General features: G+C 34.6%; 1 long non-coding RNA gene across 1 annotated transcript in view; it reads right to left on the bottom strand.

Annotated features, from left to right (window-relative positions):
- Positions 1-20,169, bottom strand: part of LOC109178485 — a 34,256-nt gene extending 14,087 nt beyond the window's left edge. Inside the window, exons 1-3 of the long non-coding RNA XR_002053720.1 lie at positions 20,140-20,169; positions 5,636-5,817; positions 932-938 (exon numbers count right to left, since the gene is read on the bottom strand). This is a non-coding gene — a long non-coding RNA (uncharacterized LOC109178485). The remainder of the gene's footprint in view (positions 1-931; positions 939-5,635; positions 5,818-20,139) is intronic.
- Between the last annotated feature and the right edge of the window lie 1,309 nt (positions 20,170-21,478).

Here is a 21,478-nt window from a genome sequence, read left to right as displayed (position 1 = left end):
TCGTCCCCCACCAAGACCACCAATTTCATAGTACACGAGGGTACCGTACACACACACGGCAACACATGCCAAGAATCACGTGAACCTTACACAAAGGTCACAACTCCATAATCATGTCACGGCCACCACGAGGACCACTGCAATACCTTGGTGACTAGTGTCCCATACCACTAATCGTGCAATCCAGGTAAAGCCACGCACACATCACACCACAACAGGAATCAATCAACAGATCACAACGAAGATATGAAACCATACTCAATCAAGGAATGGGTTACAGCCCAACACCAACAACGATGAATAACACAAGTTATCATAAACCAATAGGAAGGTACAAACAACACACACGCTAGCATTTAAACACCGAACTAGCATGCTCATCAAACTGATAAACCAAAGGTAGCTCCGAAGAACACACAAGAAGACCCTCAAATAGTTCCACATAAGAACATCGGGAAGTCCAAAGACCAAATACCGAGTCAAAAGAATCACGGGGAACAAATCCCCGCCATCACCACAATACGTACCCGCGGGTAGCCCTCTACCCGCGGTTCCGCCCGCGGGTACAGGCTGCCCAACCTGTTTACCCCGCGGGTGGGCGGCGGGTTGGATCCCTGCCCGCCCTTCCGCCCGCGGGTACACTCCTGTACCACAATAAATCCCTTCGCGGATTTTCATCTCCGAACTCAAATTCAAGTCCAAAACATGCCAAATCTCACCAAATACAACAAAATGACTTGAATCAAAGGAAATTCCAAGCAATGGCACAAATGAACCCTAAACACAAGCTCTAGATATGCATTTTCACAAGATCATGCATAAACACTCACATTTCATAGCAAAACACATGTAGAATCCAAGAAATCACATATAGGTAAGCAAAATAGGTTTTTTAGAGCATGGGTTACCTCTTGTAGACTAAAGACTTCACTTTACACCTCAACAAGCTCCTCTCAAGGCTCACCTTCCAAACCCACTTCAGGAACATACCAAAAGATCATAAAGATCCTATCTTTAAGAAAAGACACCTTAGATAAAACCAAAAACACAAGATGAACTTAGATCTTACCGTCCTAAATGCCCAAATATATGAAAGGTTGAATCTTGGAAGCAACTCTTGAAGTTTTGGCAAAGCTTCAACTTGGCTTGGAAGAAAAGCTACTCACCTTTTCAGAGAGAAGGTGGAGCTAGATTTTTAGAAAAGTGTAAGGAGAGAATGAAGGTCGTCTACTAGGTTAGGTTACAATACCAACAACAAGTGAAAGGTCAAGAATACCATTACTAACATAAGGAAGTGTAAGGAACAAAGGAACTCCTTACAAAGCTCAGTGTACAACTTTGACTTTGGGGTTGACTAGTCAATTACTAGTCCCCAACTATTAATTTTCAGGAATTTAAGGAATTAAATTACAAATTGAAATAGGATTAATTACTCAATTAATCCCTTAATTGAATTTGGATTTCGGGGTGTCACACCAGCGGTGTGTAGGGTCGTAGTCCCCAAAGATCATAGTCCACCGAATGAGTCCCTCAGGCGGTGTGTAGGGCTATGATCAGCTACGACCCCCCGACTGAGCTCGGTGTGTAGGGTCGCAATCCCCAAAAGAGGATCACAGTCCACCGACTGAACGCGTCAGTGGTGTGTAGGGCTGTGATCCGCTGTTGAAACTATCGACGGTCTATACAATTAGCTGCGGTCAATTCCTTCATGCTGCGGTATGAGGTAGGATGCTGCAGGGCCGTGTTAGCGCTATATGCGCTAACCCTCATGTTTGGGGCATGCGATTGGTCCCGTGGCGCCACCAAAGTGTGCTTGTGTGACAAGGATATTGATTGAATGATGATGTGAATGATATGAAAGTGAACTGTGACCTTAGAGATGTGTATTTATGATGTTGCCTCTATATGATTGATTATCGTTGTTGAATGTACTTATCCCTATTTGTTGAGTCTAATCCTGGTTTTAAAGCTAGAGTCTCTTAAGTATATATCTTCCTGCTTCAAAATGGTTTTCCTATATCTATGTATATATATTTACCGAGGAAATTACACTTTTGGTCCTATGACTATAAGGGGCGTGTTAATTTCAGTACCTGACTTTAAAAACTAACAATTTAGTCCTGTAACTATGTAATTTCTAACATATTTGGTCCTTCCGGCCAAATCACCGGCGAAATTTGACCGAAAAAACCAAACCCATTTTAAATTAAATATAAGTGGGGGCAAAACGGTCATTTGAACTTCAAATTTCCGTTCCCAAATTGGAACGAGAACTGAGATGGAGATCAGTAACCGGTTGAGAGAAATCCATCGACACCGGAGAGCTATCGTGAATTCAGAAATCGTAATTTTCGAACGGAAATTGTGAATTTCTTTTTCACTATTTCGTTCGAATAGAAAAACCTTTTGGCAATTCAAGATGGATCGTGAATTCGAAAATCTTTTTGGGAACAGAAATCGTGAACGAAAAAGTGAACGAAGAACTATCAAGATGGTAATGCATTACAGTATTCTTGAATTCGGAATTCCTGCTACCTTTGAGCTTCAATAAGCTCTATTTTGTTTGATTAATGTTCGATTTGGTTTGGTTGAATGATTAGATCTACTTCATACATTTTCACATTTGTCCCGAGATCTCAATTTTGGTGCGTCAGTGGGGGAAACAATGAGAACAAGTACTGCAATTCCGGCCAACAAGGAAGGAAGAAGAAGAAAATGATTTGAAATGACCGTTTTGCCCCCACTTATATTTAATTTAAAATGGATTTAATTTTCCGGCCAAATTTCGTTGGTGGTTTGGCCGGGAGGACCAAATGTGTTAGAAATTGCATAGTTACAGGACTAAATTGTTAGTTTTTAAAGTCAAGTACTGAAATTAACACGCCCTCTATAGTCATAGGACCAAAAGTGTAATTTCCTCTATATTTACCTCTATTGTATTTTAACACGCTAGAGTGGGTTACCAGCATTATTCGCTGAACATATATATTTGGCTTTCAAGCACAAATGAGTAGACTCCAGAGCGCGCTAGAGAACCGAAACGTAGATAGATAGTTTTCCTTTCGGCCTGCGTGCCATGATGATGTATTGACATTGCTTGAGGATATTTAGTTAGTATAGCCTGTGTATCTGAGTTCTCAAGCTCAGATGTGGCATAGCACCCCAAACTCTGATGTTTAGTATGCTCTATTTCGGTATTAATAATAATATTTCCTTTAATATATAAGTTTTAAAAAGTTTCAAAAATCTGGGGGGTTACAATATCTATATAACGTATGCCTGCTTGTGCTAAAAAAACTTTGTGACCTTGTCTGTCAATGGACTCATCCCACTTGTAAAATTTCTGTAACATTAAAAATTCATCAAATATAAGCAAAGGAAAATATATGCATTAGAGCAACACCGCCTATAAGATGCATTGGGCAAGTTACTGATAGAAATCTAATAACATTCTAGCTTCAAAAATTAACCACAATATTTTCAAAATCATATCGCTAATTTACCATAAATTCCTCAAAGTATGACTCTTTGTACTCATTAGACACATTTTTCAAGTATATCAAATAGGGTAGATCATTTGCATGAATATTTTTTTCATTGTAGTTGAGCATGCGTGAGAAGGTATCAACCTGTACATATATAAGAGATGAATAAAATGAAAATAATATACACATAAATGTAAACATAATAACACATTTTTACCTCTCATCCTCTACATGAATAATAGACAAATCATATATAACCAATAGATGATCTTGCAACTGATGAGGATGTGGGTGGAACAGTAGAGTCTGATGGTGAGTCAGTTGGTGAACCAATAGATGCAGGTGACACAATAGGTGGAGATACCACAGTAGGAGGAGGCGCATGCCACAATAGGTGCCACAGGAGGAGGAGGATGTGGGTGGAACAGTAGAGTCTGATGGTGAGTCAGTTGGTGAACCAATAGATGCAGGTGCCACAATATGTGGAGATACCACAGTAGGAGGAGGTGCATGCCACAATAGGTGCCACAGGAGGAGGAAGTACAGACGAGGATGGGATAGAACTCGAAGGTGTAACCAATGCACCTCGTCCACGTCCTCTTATGCGTCCAACTCTACTACCACCTCGTGTCATATAAAATAAAAGATAATAAAATTAAATAACAAATAAATATAACATGTTCATTTTTATTAGTACCATTATCACTATATCCTATTACTGAATCTGTACTTGAATAATCTATTTCTTCCTCTAACTCATGTTCATCTTCTATGTCACCATGTTTGCCATCAATTTCTATCACCCCACCATTTGGATCATCTATTTGCACGAGATCATGATTGTCGGTAGTTTCCTCTTGAAATAGTGTAGGTATTAGTGATTCTTCAGTAGATATAGATGATTCAGGAACTTCTACTTTAGATCTTGCTTTAATTTTGCAAACAGCCCACCAGTCAAGCTTGTCGCGACGCAAACTTGGGTATGTACAATAATAAACTTGAGCGGCTTGCATTGCTATAACGAATGGTTCATAGCGATTGAATCTACACTTATTATTAACTTCAACAAGTTTATATTCGGAATGAACCTTCATGCCCACACTTGTTGGGTCAAACCACTCACACTTGAATAATACTATCCTCTTGATTGGTAAGCCAGGGTACTCAACTTGTACAACTTCTACCAATCGGCCATAGTAATTACTTTCATCTATACTATAGTTTATACCTTTTATATAAACTCCACTACTCATTGTTTATTTAGCTCCAGCATAACCAATGGTGCGAAATTTAAAGCCATTCACATAATACACTGAATAGGTATTGACATGTCTTAGTGGCCCTTTTGCAAGATCCTTTATAAATTTGTTTGAAATGTTGTTCGAAGGATCATGTGCGTTATAATACATAATATAAGTGTTAAAATGTTTTAAACAATTTGAAGCTCAATATACATAATATACAAGTCTTACATAGTCATTGAGCAAATTTGCAAATTCATTTTCCAATTTACCATCGATTGTAGTACTGGAAATGTTTGATTGACCCCTCTTTAACTCCTCCATATAAACCCTTTAAAAGAATAAATGGGTTAACATTTATCACATTGGATAAAAAAAATTGAACAGAAGTGAATTCTTACTAAATAAACGGCTCCACTTCTGAATAATTTAATAACACATAGGTTCGCGCCGCTTTATACTCCTCATCTGTCATTTTTGTAAGGAATAGAAAATTGTTAATCATTTATAATGTGATTGTATGCAGATTCCTAATCTGTGGGCAAACAAATTATAGTAAAACTGAAAATTAAAATATCAGTGAACTTTATTATTATTATTATTAAGTTAGCATTCTACAAAATTTATATTTTAATTTTTTTCTCATATTATACTCATTGCAAGTTCAAATCTTATCATTACTATTAAATATAAATTTAAAAAAATCACATTAAATGTCATCCGAGGTATGGTCTAGATCATACATTAGTTCATAAATTGCATTAAAGATATTTATTCATTAAAATTGCAATACATTGTGTATTTATATCTCGAGAGAAAAAAAAAAAAAGGAAAAAAATCATTAGCAGATTTTGGTATTAAATGAGATTAGAAGAAGCATACCTCCAGAACATACACCTCTAATTCCACAGACACACAAATTTCCCCCTTCACTTTGGAACTAAGAACCATTATTTTACCTACCAGTTACAACTAAAGCCTCAAGCATTGACTTAATTATTGTCATAAATAACAATTTACTTTGCACGACTACAGTAACTATTCTGACAAACCAATTTATTTTCAGAATTTGTTTATGATATCTTCTAGTGCTTCTAACTTCAGTTTTATTTCTTGCCTTTATTTCTTCATATTTGAATCTACCTTCTGTAGTAATTTGGGTTTGCTATATGTTAATTGTGATTTATCCTTTACAAAATCAATGTTTTTGACCAAATTGAAGAAAATGGTAATAATGTGAGCCATACTTTTTTTTTTTTTTTGGACCAGTGATGATAAGAAGACTGATTTATAAGCTCCGTAATTTATTTCGTTTTAAATTTACGTTTCATTTATTAAAAGAATTTAGTACTTCAACAATAGTTTAATATAACCTCTGTGTGCGAGTGCGAGATTAGAAACTAAAGACTAAAATATAGAAATTATTAGAAATTATTAAAATTCATAACATTCATACAACTTTTCTGTGTGCGAGTGCGAGATTAAAACACATGGGAAGCCATAAACAAATACATACCAGTAGGCGACAGGTGAAGCGGCGGCCGACGGAGCATGAAGCGGTGGTCGCGGAGCAGGCAGTGGCGGTCGGAGAAGTGGTAGCGACTGTGACACCCGGTAATTTTAAGCAAGAATATAATTTTGAGAAAATATTATTTAGTTCACCCTTAATATATTTTCATATGATGTCAAAAGAATTTTTGAAAAATTATTCTTATAAAAATTAAATTGTTATATTTATCTATTATGTCTAAAAGAAAGCTTTATATTCTTTTTCGTATATATATATATACATAATTTGCTAAGAAGTAAACCAAGAGATGAAGTGGTGTGTTGGTTTGAGACTTGTATGTTAATCTTGAGATGTTGGGTTTGATTCTTGCCAGCTGCGAAATGGTTAACTTGTTTTTGATTTTAGCAGAGAACAAATTGAATTGATTAGCAGTTACTGGACTGATTTGAAGACAGATTAGGGGTGATTATCAATTGTTATTATACTTAAGAAGCAGACTAGGTAATATAATTATTCATTATTTATTATTATCATAAGAAATACAGGTTTTATAAGAAGGGGGTAGGGAGATGATTCAGACGAAGGGAAAAGAAAGAAAGAAAGAAAGAAAGAAAGAAAGAGAGAAAAGAAAGAAAATAGAGAGAGGAATGGGAAGAAAAGAAAGACGAACAAAATAGAGGAAGAAAGATAGGAATTGGAGTTGGGACAGTTTATGGAGTTGATAGTGTCATCATTTTGGTAAGATTTCATGTTCACTAAAATTTTATATTTACCCCTAAATATATATATGTTTTTAGAATGTGTTAATGTGGTTATGATATGATGTTATATAAATCAAAGTTATATGATTTCACAAATTATGTGAAATTATGTGTGATATTATGTGATTATAGTATTATGGTGACACAAGTACATTTATTGATAAATGGTAACTTTGTGAGCGGTGATTCTCGAAGTATCGAGAATGGGTTTCGATGTGTCAAACTCGTGTGTTGGTGTAAATGCTTTGCTTGGAATATTTGAAATTTATATATTAAAATAATGATCAAATGTGATCAATTTGCGAAAAAGTATCATTTTGGACAAGCTACACCATTTATATATGTGGTGAAATCTTATTATTATTCCACATTCATATTATTACAAAATAATGTTTGGAAAAGAAATATTTTTACATGAAAGTATATATACATACATATTTTAATCTTGGAGGATGGTGATATTTGGTGCTGGTGTGAGCCGGAAAACTCACAACCAACTGATTGGAAATTTGGTCATTTTACCGGAGTGAGACGGGAGAACTCACAAAAATATTTTTGCTATACCGGAGTGAGCCGGAAGAACTCACAAGTTTGAAATTTGTCTCAGATATGGAAACCGGAGTGAGCCGGTGGAACTCACATTGGAATTCTAAATTATTTTCATGATTGGCTTATGATGCCTTTTGGTGGTTATGTCGAGAGCTTAAAGACTCTTCACTTGGTATCTACTCCTCCTTGATAAATATGATGTATTTTGGAAAAATGACGTGGAAGGTTTTGGAAAAAGAATGATTATTTATTAAGTAATACTTTGACAAACTCTACTATGTTAATTATACAAAAGTATACATATATTTATATATATAAATGGTTTGCAAAAGTATAAGAATATATAAGTGTTTTATTTGAAAATTATATAAAATCCAAGCCTATTATTTTACGGGGTGAAATGGAACTTACTTAGCTTACGCTAATTTTTGTCTATTCTCTATCTTTTGTGTCAAGTGATTATTACAGGTGAACATGAAAAAGGATTCAAGTTGAGAACGAGTTTAGTCTATTTAAGAATACACAGCATGGAATATTTGATATTCGTGAGAAAAATATTGTTGTATAGAAATTTCAGTTTTATGTATTAAGTTGAATTTGGATAATTTATTTGATGTTGTAAATTAGCCTTAGCACTTAGGTTGTTGGTTGCCTAAGTGTGGCGGTAACACCCTTTATTTTGGTTAGTTAATGCTTCTGCAAGAGTATTATTGAACTTTTAATTGAGAAAAAGTATTGAAATTAAGGAAAATTTTGTTATAAAATTTGGGGTGTTACAGCGACAGTCGAAGGAGAGGCAGCGCCGTCGGCGGTGGCGTTAGGGGAGAGAAGCGGAGGTCTGCGGAGAAGAATCGTGTACTTAGGGTTAGAGTGTTTACAAAAACTAATGTGTTAGGAAACTTTTTAATGTAATATGTTTTGGCACATTTAGTGTCGAATTTTAGGAATCCGTCGCAATATTTTTTATACAAAAAATTCGGCATCTGTATTCATGTAATCCCGCTTGTAATATTGTGACGAATTTAAAAATTTGTCACTACATACCCACGAATCCTCAAATGTAAACACAAATAAAGCCCGCATTCTAAATCTAGCGACGGATATGCGAATTCGTCGCTATCTAGCGACGGATCCTCAAATCCGTTGCTATAGTGTAAACACCAATAAATGCTGCGTTCTAAGTCTAGCAACGGATAGCGACTGAAAATTTGTAAAGCGCAGCACCGAAACTGAAGTTGTAACACAAACAATTTGTAACGCAGTTCGGGCAAACAACCCTAATCTGCGAGGCATTTCTCAATTTGAGAACTTGCCTAAATCCACTAAAAGCTCAATATTTAAAGTACACTGTTTGGAACCTGAGATTACACAATAGAATGATCTTTCCTACCAAACTATTGAAACCTAAACACATGTACTACTTTCTAGGGGAATTTAGTATCTTATTCTCAAAGACTCTCGTACCTCACAAGATTAATGTTGAATGCTTGAGATCTACAATAAAGGACATCCCCTATTTATAGTAGTTATTCCTAACAGATTCGTGAATAACAAACTATTCCTAATCAAAATAAAACTATAAAATCTTCAACAACAAATCCCCTTAGAACTTGTATTCTTCAATAACTATTCCTCTTAGTACTGATATTCCTTTATAGAACTGGAATTCTTTTTGCAAATAACTTTGACAAAATACTTTGAGTCAACATTCTCCCCCTTTGTCAATTTTTTTGGCAAACACCTTGGTCTCTGTCTTTCTCCCTCTTAGTTGATGCCACAGTGGTGTTTGATTGATGGTAGATTAATGACAGGTTAGGTCACCATCCCATGTGTAGCTTTTATCAGATGATCTTTTCCCCATCATAACACATTCATGTTTTTGGTTGTAGACTATACAATTCTCTTTGGAAAATTCTACTTTGAGTTCATCCTCACACAGTTGACTTATACTGATAAGGTTTGCTTTGAATCCTTGTACCAAAAAGACTCTTGGTAATCTGGGCAGGGACATTCAAGGTACCACTTGCGATAATCTGTCCTTTTCCTCCATCTCCAAAAGTGACATGCCCTTCATTTTTGTACTGGATATTCTCAAGATAATGTGGATTTCCTGTCATATGTCTTGAACATCCGCTGTCAATACCAAACACTTTGTTCTTGGCTTGTTTCTGAGGTATACGCAACAGCTTGTGTTTGTTCCTTTCTTACCCATACTTTCTTGCTGTTATTTTTGCTTTGTACTACCCAATCTCTGTTGTTTTTTCTGTAATAGAGATCATTTTGTCTTTTGAAGCAGTACGCCTTTATGTGTCCCAATTTGTGGCAGTAATAACATCTGATTCTCCTTCGGTGTTGAAAGTGATGTTGTGACACCTCAGGATTTTCAGAAGAGTGGCTTTCACTGGACGCTGGATTTGGAGATCTAGGCCTTCCATCTAGTGCCTTGATTTCTTGTAACAGTTTGGCCTCTCTATTTTTAGATTCTAATAATTCATTTTGAGTTTCTTTGAGACGCTTTTCTTCTCTCTCTTTTTCACCTTTTAGAAACTGATTTTCTTGCATGAGCTCTAGATTCACTTTGATGATTTGTTCCCATTTAGCATACAATTGGGTATATGACTCTAGCAGTTCTTGCATATCATTTTCGTTTCCGTTGTCATTCTCATGATTTGCGGTGAATGCTACGAAATTAGTGTTGGTGTCTTCTTCACTATCTGAGTCATCGCTTAGTGTTTCCACATATGTTTTGTTCTTCCTTTTAAAATATGTTGGACATTCTGACTGGATGTGTCCAAACCCTTTGCACTCGTAGCACTGAATTCCTTCAGGTTTTAGACTCTCCATTCCTTTTGAAATAGATTGATTTTGTCCAGTTGGGAAGTTCCCTTGATTGATTGAAGCACTTTTGCTTCTAAATTTGTTGAATTTATTGAGAACTCTGTTGAAATTCTTTGTTAGGAGAGCAATTGATTGTTCCATGGTTTCAGTATCAATTTCTAGACTCTCTTTCTGCTTTGATTGGAGTGCAATTCCTTTGTCATTATTTTTCTCTTTTTGCAGTATCTCAAGTTCATATGTTTGAAGATTTCCCATTAGATCACTGAGTTTGTAGGTGTTTAGATCTTTGTTTTCTTGGATGGCTGTAACCTTTATCATAAATCTCTCAGGTAGGGAACGTAGGACCTTTTTGACGAGCCTAGGTTCAGGAATAGGTTCGCCTAGGTTAAACGCATCTCCAGCAATCCCTAAAACTCTTGCACTAAACTGTGAGATATCCTCATCTTCTTCCATTTTTAAATTCTCAAACTGTGTTTGTATCATTTGCAGCTTGGATTGCTTAACAGAAGTATTTCCTTCGTGATGATCACATAGTATATCCCATGCAACTTTAGCTATGCCAGTGGTAGCGATTAGTTTGAAAGTATCTTCACTTACCGCTCCATAGATGGCATTCATTGCTTTTGAATTGTAATTATATTCCCTTCGCTCTTCTTCGTTCCATTCTGTTTTAGATTTTTGATTACCTTTATCATCAACTGGATTCTTCCATTCTTTCTCAACGGCATCCTAAACTCCTTCTCCTTGTGCCAAAATATAGATTTTCATTCTAGTTTTCCAGTAGGAGAAATTTGTACCAAAGAGAGCAGGGGGCCTGGTGCTTGACAATCCTTCTCTGGGAAACTCCATTAGGATCCTGCTAATAACTTAAGCAGTTTGGCTCTGATACCAATAAAAATTTGTAAAGCGCAGCACCGAAACTGAAGTTGTAACACAAACAATTTGTAACGCAGTTCGGGCAAACAACCCTAATCTGCGAGGCACTTCTCAATTTGAGAACCTGCCTAAATCCACTAAAAGCTCAATATTTAAAGTACACTGTTTGGAACCTGAGATTACACAATAGAATGATCTTTCCTACCAAACTATTGAAACCTAAACACATGTACTACTTTCTAGGGGAATTTAGTATCTTATTCTCAAAGACTCTCGTACCTCACAAGATTAATGTTGAATGCTTGAGATCTACAATAAAGAACATCCCCTATTTATAGTAGCTATTTCTAACAGATTCGTGAATAACAAACTATTCCTAATCAAAATAGAACTAGAAAATCTTCAACAACAAATCCCCTTAGAACTAGTATTCTTCAATAACTATTCCTCTTAGTACTGATATTCCTTTATAGAACTGAAATTCTTTTTGCAAATAACTTTGACAAAATACTTTGAGTCAACAGCGACGGATCCTCAAATCCGTTGCTACCGTCTAAACACAACAAACCTCGCGTAAAAAATGTAGCGACGGATCCTCAAATCCGTCGCTATATAGAGACGGATCCTCACATCCGTCACAACAATATTAATACAAACAAATCTGCGTTAAAATTGTAGCGACGAATATATCCGTCACTAATTTGTAGCAAGTAAAATTATGAAATCTGCCCGTGAAAAATCCGTCGCAAATCTGTCTCTAATATTTGCGCGAAAATTTACCACTAATATTAGCTATGTATTTAACGACAAAAAATTTCCGTCCTAATATCCGTCGCTAAAGGTCTACTTATGGAAAAAAAAAAGTAAAATCTCACTAAGTTGTCGCTATATTAGTAACGGAATGTGTTAGTCGCGAAATCCGTCGCTATTTTTGTGTTTTTTTTTTAGTGAATATTACATCAAACTCGATGTTTCATGAATGAACCAAGCACAAAGATCGACTGTCACTTCGTTCGTGAAAAGATACAACAAGGGTTAATCTCCATTGGATTTGTGAAGACCAGAGAACAACTCGATGACCTATTCACAAAAGCCCTAACTGGCACTCGAGTTAGTTATTTGTGTAACAAGTTGGACATGATTAATATTTATGCTCCAACTTGAGGGAGAGTGTTATGGAATATATAAATATGTAATTTCATTCAATTCGGTTTGTCCTGAATGTACAAATTTTCAAACTATATTATACGTCAATAAAAATAACTAATAATGAAATAAAAAAAAAAAATAAAACGATGATTCTATTTATAAAGAAAAATTGACATTACTTAAATGCTGAGCTATTGAGTCACCATAATTTACATCATCCCAAATGCTTTGTCGGGCGAGGGTGTGGAAAGCCAAAGGGTTGGGGATTCAACCTTTTGAGAGAAGAAAACTTGATATTACCTAAATGACAATAGTTCTTAGTGGGTTATAAACAAGTTTGTGTAAAGGAGTTAACATGATAATATTAACTGGTTAAACGAGTTTTTAAAATGTTTAGCGGGTTGACCCGCTAAGACACGAAACATACCGGGTCAACCTGTTAACGACTCGGGACAAGCTAAAAACTACATGTTATATTTTCATGTCTAATTTGATGTGTTGTCCATAATTTCCAGGTCTAGGGTTACCATTTTAATAATTTCAATCGTAGTTATCAAAATACTCATTCCAAAAGCAATTAGAATAGTGAACCATCACAACTATTCCATTTCAAATACATTTGTTGGTTTTATGGGGTTGTCCCCACATATATCCAAAAATTATATAAAATAAATTGCAGGAAATGATATTGATAGAAAATAAATACTTAAATAGGCACAATATGGAAATCATAGGATGAAAATAATGTACATTTTTTCAATTGTGTCAAGGTAAAAATCACTATATTTCAATTAGTTTTTAGTACATGTACATTTTTAGAGAGCTCATGAGCTTAGAATATCTTTATAGAATTTTTGGGAGTTAGAGGATGAAGACTGATCATGATGATCCTATTGAGGATATATGATTAATGTTGATGAAGATGATGTCTAGCCTCCTTTGACAATGGGCAATTAATCATTTAAGTAGAGCCGTAGAGGAGAGGTATTGCATATGGTAATTATGTCTATACCATCAACATTCAATTGTTATGCCATGGAACCGTGTCCACCTTGCAAGGTAGACATAGTTCTATGTTCATAATTACTGAATTTTATGTTCATAATGTTTGAACTTCATATTCATAATTATTGAACCCTATATTCACAATTACAGAACTCTGTGTTCATAATTACTGAACTCTATGTTCATAATTATAAAACTCTATGTTCATTATATTTGAACTTTATATTCACAATTATTGAACTCTATATTCCCAGGCCAATTACAGAACTCTATGTTCATAATTATATAACTCTATGTTCATAATTTTTGAACACTATATTCACAATTATGACAATTTTGGACAGTGTCCACCTTGCAAGGTGGACACGGTTCCATAGCATAATTGCCATCAACATTCGGCAAATTATTATGTGGACAATAAAAGAAGTAAATTTTTAATATGTTAAAAGTACATTTTTTTGTACTAAATGTACATTATACAAAATAATGTACTTTTAATACTCAAATAATGTACTTTTCCTAAATACAAGGTTCGGAATATATTTCTACATCTACATCTACAAATATATACAAACCTATTAAGAGCCCATAAGGCTGCAAAGGATGCAATGACATCTTCACTTGGTGAACTTCCTTCCCCCTGAAGGTATGCAATGCTCGAACTACTTGATCCTTGTCCACCATGTCCAAGTCCACCAAAATGAGAGGGTTGTCCCTTTTCCCCCTTTTTGGTGTCATCAAAAATTGACTTGACCATATCAGTGCCTTTCTTGGATAGAGTCACTATCTCATTGACCACCGAATCAGTACGTAATGTAGTACTAGCCATCCCTTGGAGAAAATATTTGATTGTAGATAACTCCTTCTTGATCACTCGAATTTCTCCTTCATATGTGTCAACTTTTTCAATTGATTTCCGTAGCTCCTCAACCTCCATGCACACTTTGAAAAGCAGCTTCTCATGCCGTATTTTGTGCACCATATTCTCGGCATGGTGAGACTTTTCAATATTGGCTTGAGCACTTCTTTCTTCTTCAAGAGCTACGGTTAACCTGTCAACAAAAGAATTCAAAAACTCAACAATTGTTGGGTTAGAACCTTCAACATGTTCGGCAGTCCGGAAAAATGATCACAAAGTGTTTGATGATCATTTTTAATGGACTTGTTAGTAGCTTGGATAGCCTCCTTTAGTTCCTTCAAAGCTTTGACCACCTCAACATTGGAACCTTTTTCTTCATCACTTTTGTTAATTTCTTCAACATCATTTGGATTTTCGAACTCAACATTAAAGTGTTCATCATCTTCATTTTGTTGATCACCCAACTCAACATTTTCTTCTTGTTGTTGCCCTTCTTTTTCAGCTTCTGGATCAGCCCCATGAACAGTAGGCAAAACTGGCTCATCATCCACCACAAAGTCAGTATTCAAATCTGCCACAAAGTTAGTATTCAAATCAGCCATAAGGTCATCCCCTTGGTCATCTCTCTGGTCATCCCCTGTGTTGTCCCCTGCATCTTCTTCTTGGATTTCTTCATCTTCATCTGCCCGGATGGTGTTGGAAGTGTCCAAGATCTCATTCTGCTCATTAACAACCACTGTCTCATCTTCAACAGCCACATTTTGATCTCTAATCTCAATTCTTGGGGTTCTTTTCTTTCTAAACACACGGCTCAAAGGAATGTCATTATCCATTTGTTCTTCGATCTTCACTTTCATGTTCCTCAACTCTTTCTCTTTTGACATTAACTCGAAACAAATACTTGCTAGAAAGAATTGATTTTCTATCCTTCATCTTGATGCCTTTCCTCCTCAAAAGTTCACCAATCATGAGACCATAACTAGGTTTGTCTTCTCTATACACCATGGTAACCAATCGATTGAAAATCACTTTGCTCCAATCCAATTTCTTTCAATGAACAACAACATGCATCATACTTGCTATTTGTAAAGTAGACTTATCAAATCCACCTAATTTGCACAAAACACGCTTTGCAATAACTTCAACAAGTTTACTAAATTCCCACTTAAACAGTTCGGCCTTCCTCCCAGAAAATTTGGGCACTTTTAAACTGTCATTAATTCGAATCTTTGTCCAAAACTCAAGCTGATCAAAATAATAATTGTCTAAAGTAATATCATCCTTAGAGAAATCAAACAACTCTCTAATATCATTTTGATTAATAAAGACCCGCACGCCATTAAGAGTAGATTTAATCACATTGTTTTTCATTTTAGCATGCTTGAAGAAATCAAAAGCTTCATCATCAAAAATACCCATATATTGAAACATGCAAACCTTTTGAAGACCATATTTCTCCAATCCGTCCAGAATCTCTTGAGCAAGAACTATATTTGTAGAAACACTCTTAAAATCGGCTGGGTCGAGGAGATGTCCCGTGCTGATTTTCTCATTTGAGGTCGTGGGTGGTGTGTTCTTGGATGGTTTTCTACTTGAGGAAGCCATTTTTGAAGTTAATTTGGAGTGGATATCAAAATGAAGTGAGGATGAGAGAATTTGAGAGGTTCGGCTATGGTGTTCTCGTAAAAGAGGAAGAAGAGAAGTGTTTGAAATTGGGTTTATTTGGGAAGACGAAGGGTCTTTTAAGACTTTTAGGGCTAGAGGGACAAAAATGCCCTTAATGAAAGGCTTAGTGGATTTTAAAAATTGAGGGCAGTTTGGTCAAATTATTGAGTATTGAGAGGTGTTCAGCTCAAAGATATCTCAGATGAATTAGATTCATGCATAAAAGATACATGCCAAAATATTTTTATCAAAAAGAGATAATGATTAATTCAACCAATTTCAAAGGGGTAGATACACATTAAATTTCATTCTCTGACACAAGGTACATGTGTTATGCAAACAAGAGCAACTTTTTCAAAGTAAATTTCCATGTGCTAGGTAAAAACTCAATGACTTACAGATGACTATTCTAGTAAGTAGGGTAAAAATTTTATAAAAACTTTCACACATAAGACACGTACAAGTCATGTAAATCACATAAGACACGTACTGAAGATCTAAGAATTATAAGACAACAATTTTTTTTTTAATTTAAGAAATTGCATTTTAATTAACACAAAATTACATAACATGCAAAACACAATTAACACAGATTATTATGCAATTAGCACATATAGGTACGTGACAAATAAAATAAACACAGTAACCACAATTAAATTAAACAAATTGAGCTTAAAAAATACTTAGCTCATTTCGATAATGCCCAACTCATGCCTTAGAGTGATAAATTGTGATTCGCACAAAGGCTTTGTCAGAATATCTGCCAGTTGATTTTCTGTTGGTACGTGATCGATTTTGATGTCTTTCTTCTCAACATGATCTCGTATGAAATGGTGTCGGACATCAATGTGCTTCGTTCTTGAATGAAGTACTGGGTTTTGAGAAATTGCTATGGCACTAGTATTATCACAGAAAATACTAACTTCATTGCAATTGACTCCATAATCTTTTAATTGCTGCTTCATCCATAGAATTTGTGTGCAACAACTCCCTGCAGCGATATATTCGGCTTCGGCTGTGCTTGGTGCAATGGAGTTTTGCTTCTTGCTAAACCATGAAACTAACCTTCCTCCTAAGAACTGGCACGTTCCTGAGGTACTTTTTCTATCAATTTTGCACCCTGCAAAGTCTGCATCTGAAAACCGGTTAGTTCAAAATTTCCTTCTTTAGGATACCATAATCCAACATTAATGGTTCCTTTAAGATATCAGATAATCTTCTTGACAGCAAGTAGATGACTTTCTTTTGGCTTAGATTGGAATCTTGCACATACACCAACTGAGTAGGATATATCGTGTCTACTCGCAGTGAGATATAATAAAGATCCAATCATTCCTCGATATTGCATCTCGTCAACATCTTTGCCTTCATCGTCTTTGTCTAATTTGACTGATGTGCTCATTGGAATTTTTACTGAACTCTTTCCTCCTTGACCGAATCTCTTAATAAGATCTTTGGTGTATTTGGCCTGATTTATGACTATTCCTTCCTTCAGTTGTTTTACTTGTAGTCCAAGAAAGTAGTTTAGCTCTCCCATCATGCTCATTTCAAACTTGTTCTGCATGAGCTTAGAAAATTTCTCACATAACAGTTTATTAGTACTTCCAAAAATAATATCATCAACATAAATTTGTACTAATAAAATATGATCATTTTCTTGAATTTTAAATATGGTTTTGTCAACAAGGCCTTTGGTAAACCCACAACTAATTAAGAACATTGATAGGGTATCATACCAAGCTCTCGGTGCTTGTTTTAACCCATATAATTCCTTCTTTAGTTTATAGACCTTATTAACATTACCTTTGACCTCGAAACCTGGGGGTTGCTCAACATATACTTCTTCTTCGAGTAAGCCATTTAAGAATGCACTTTTTACGTCCATTTGATAGACTGTAAAATTCTTGTAAGCTGCAAAGGCTAGAAAAATTCTTATTGCTTCTAATCTTGCAACCGGGGCAAATGTCTCATCAAAATCAATTCCTTCTTCTTGTGAGTAGCCCTTTGCGACTAGCCTTGCTTTATTCTGAACAACGATTCCATCTTCATTTGCTTTATTTCTAAAGACCCATTTTGTTCCAATCACGTTGTGATTAGATGGTCTTGAAACAAGCTCCCAAACACTACAAGAATAATCGCGATTCGCGACGGGAAAATTCCGTCGCGAAAACGCTAAATTCCGTCGCAAATCACGTTTTGCGACGGAATTTTTCATTTTCGCGACAGAATTCATTCCGTAGTCTCATGGCTTGTCGTATTTCAATTCGTGACGGAAATAATCCGTTGCGAGCGATGGCGACGGAATTGTTCGTCGTGAAATTGGCGACGGAAGTCATTCCGTCACGAGTCCGTCGCGATTTTTGCAACGGAAATGTTTCTTTCTGTCGCCATTGCGTGAAAAAATATTCCGTCGCAAAACTCATATTTCGTTGCATATCTCTGTCGTGAAATATAACGACGAAAATAATTATTGTCGCGAATCCATCGCTTACATTTCCGTTGCAACTTTTTCATTCCGTCATAAAATTTCGTCATAAAAAAACGACGAAACAAATTGTCGTCGCTATTCCGTCGCAAATTTTTCCGTTGCAAATTGTCTTCCGTCGCACAAATTCGTCGTAAGAAAATGACGGAACAAATTTCCGTAGTAATTCCATCGCTAGATATTCCGTCGCAAAATTTCTTTTCCGTGACATAATTTCGTCATAAAATAATGACAGAACTAATCACTGTCGTGATTCTGTCGCGTTTTGGATGACAAAAATATTTTCGCCGCCATAATTACAATTAATATTCCATCACTAAAATTATATTTCATCGAAAATCTGCTAAATTATTATTTTAATGTTTTTGTAATTATTATTATTTTGTTAAAATTCTAATATTTGTATTTAAAATGTTAATGTTCAAACTAAAATACAATATAATTTATTGTACTTAATACCAAATTAATGTATAAACAACAATATAGTAATTCATAAAAGAAAAATCAAATCAAGGTGAATTCGGTCGTGATAAGGGTGACGATGAAATATAGCTCTCTCACTCTCAAGAGCATTTAATTTTTGCTACATAAGAACCATAAAAGCCTTCAAATTCTCAATCTCATCTAGAACCTTTGCAGAACTAGGCATTCTCTGATGGCTCTGAGGTTGATTGTATATTGTTCGATGTGTTAGCATTTATTGGACTACGAATTAATGTACCATATGAGCCAAGTCCGTAAACTCTTCTTTTTTATCATGTCCGTCAAGTCCATCATAGTACAATTGACTCTCGTCTACTTCTTCTCCATTTTGTGTTAATACCTCCCGTTACAATGCAATTTGTTCCTGCAAAAAATTAAAAAATTAGAACAATTGTTATAAAAATTCATATACATTCAAGGAAAATAAAGATAAATAAACTTACATGGATTTGTTTGTCTTTTTCAACTATAAATGTTTGGCCATCATGTTTTTTGGTATGTGTATGCTTGAATAATTCAAAATATGATGGCAGACGATCAAATTGCTTTTCCTAAAAATTAGTTAAAATAGAAACAAAATAAAATAAAAATTAAAACAAATAAGATTATAATATATAATAAAAGTATTTCAAACATCAACTCAAGAGGCAAAATATAATATAATCACACTGTTTTTATCACAATAGTGTCAATAAAAGTTTCTACCAACATAAAAATATATAATTATTATTTTAAAATATGGTTTACTACATGCAAACTCAATACATGTTTCTAATCTTTTTATAAAATCTGGATTAAGATCACCACGTTGAGTTCGCCTTTGATACATCCAACTTCTATCCATAATACTTATATGTAAAGACCTACACATATACATTCATATATTTAACAATCATTAGTGTTTAAAAAATATTATTATTATCATTCCTATTCCAATACCTACATATATACATTCATATATTTAACAATCATTAGTGATTAAAATAATATTACTATTATCATTCCTATTCCAATATTTGAATCGAATGCCCCTCTAAGAATAAAGAAAAAAATATTATAATGCATTAATATTGTAAAAATATAAACTTTAGTTGCTCCTTGCTAGACTATTAGAATGTATGCTAACAGTTTTTAGAGGGCATGCATAATTTTGAGTCCTTTAATCTTTTTGATATTATTTCTGCATGACCAAAGTTTCATCCCAATTTGCAAGACTACCAAGCCATTGATCACAAGACAAACTACATACAAATTAACACACACCACAATCCCCCAGAATGAAAGGTTTTTTTTTTTCTAAAATCTAAAAGAAAACAGAGACATTTTTTTGTCGGCATGTGTTGGTTGAAAAGATTTAAACCAATTATATTCATCGACAACATTATGTTGTACTTTGGTTGTTTCACAGTATCAGGAATAGAAAACAACACAGAAAAACACGAAAGTTAAGATTGGTAAATGTTTAGTACAATTTTAAATATAAAATAAAAATAATTATTTTCGATATAATCAAAATGTGTATTTTAAAAAATTGATTAATCAAATATTCATATTGATTGTTTAACCAAATCAAATAACTATAATAGTGATTAAACCAATTATTTACACGATGCTGAAAACAAGATAGCATGAAACAAAGTCTCATTATATATATACATTTTTTTTTTGTAAGAATACACTTATTTTTAATTTTTAATAACCTAACTACGAATTTGAGAATTTCAATATAATTTTTTATTAATACGGCTTCAGTTTTGCATATGATTTTAATACTATAATGTTGCTATCATTAGGGTATATAAAAATATCCCATGATCAGAGACCAATGCTATCACATTTTATATTAATTTTGTACCATATCAACGTTAGTTACTTGAAATTGTACTAACTCGATATTTGCTAATAATAATTTTATATTTAAAGATGCAATATAATTTTCAATTTGTTTAATAAATTTAAATTTTTGCACTTATATACCATGCTTTCAAAATTTTCATAAATTTGGTCGAATTACTTAAAAAAAAAAAACAACTTTTAATTAAAATATTTATTTCAACAAATATTAAAAATCATTTAAAAATTAAGTCACATTTTCTATCGCCAATATGTCAACATAATGGCTACATAATTGATTTTGTCGTCGCATTGTGTAGCAAAATTAAATATTTTAGTGACGGAAAGAATGACCGTCGTAAGTTCTGTCGCCAACCTCAAAGTCAAATCTATCTTTGCGACAAACATCACAATAGAATTAATTTTTGCTACCTATTCCATCGCCATAGCGCGACAGACATATAGGGCGTCACATTTTCTGTCGCCAATGTGTTAACATATTGGCGACAGAATTGATTTTGTTGTCGGCTCGTCGCATTCTGTAGCGAAAATAAACTTTACTTAAAAATTTTATTATTTCAGTGACGGAATTAACATTCGTCGTAAGTTCTGTCGCCAACCTCAAACATCAAATCTACTGTTGCACCAAACATCACAGCAGAATTAATTTTCGTTGCCGATTCCATCGTCATAGCGCGACAGACATATAGGGCGTCGCATTTTCTGTCGCCAATGTGTC

Source organism: Ipomoea nil, unplaced genomic scaffold, assembly GCF_001879475.1.
Source record: "Ipomoea nil cultivar Tokyo-kokei standard unplaced genomic scaffold, Asagao_1.1 scaffold0848, whole genome shotgun sequence".
Taxonomy (NCBI): Eukaryota; Viridiplantae; Streptophyta; class Magnoliopsida; order Solanales; family Convolvulaceae; genus Ipomoea; species Ipomoea nil.
Note: the sequence above shows the minus strand (reverse complement) of the source record. Positions and strands in the feature narration are given on the sequence as shown.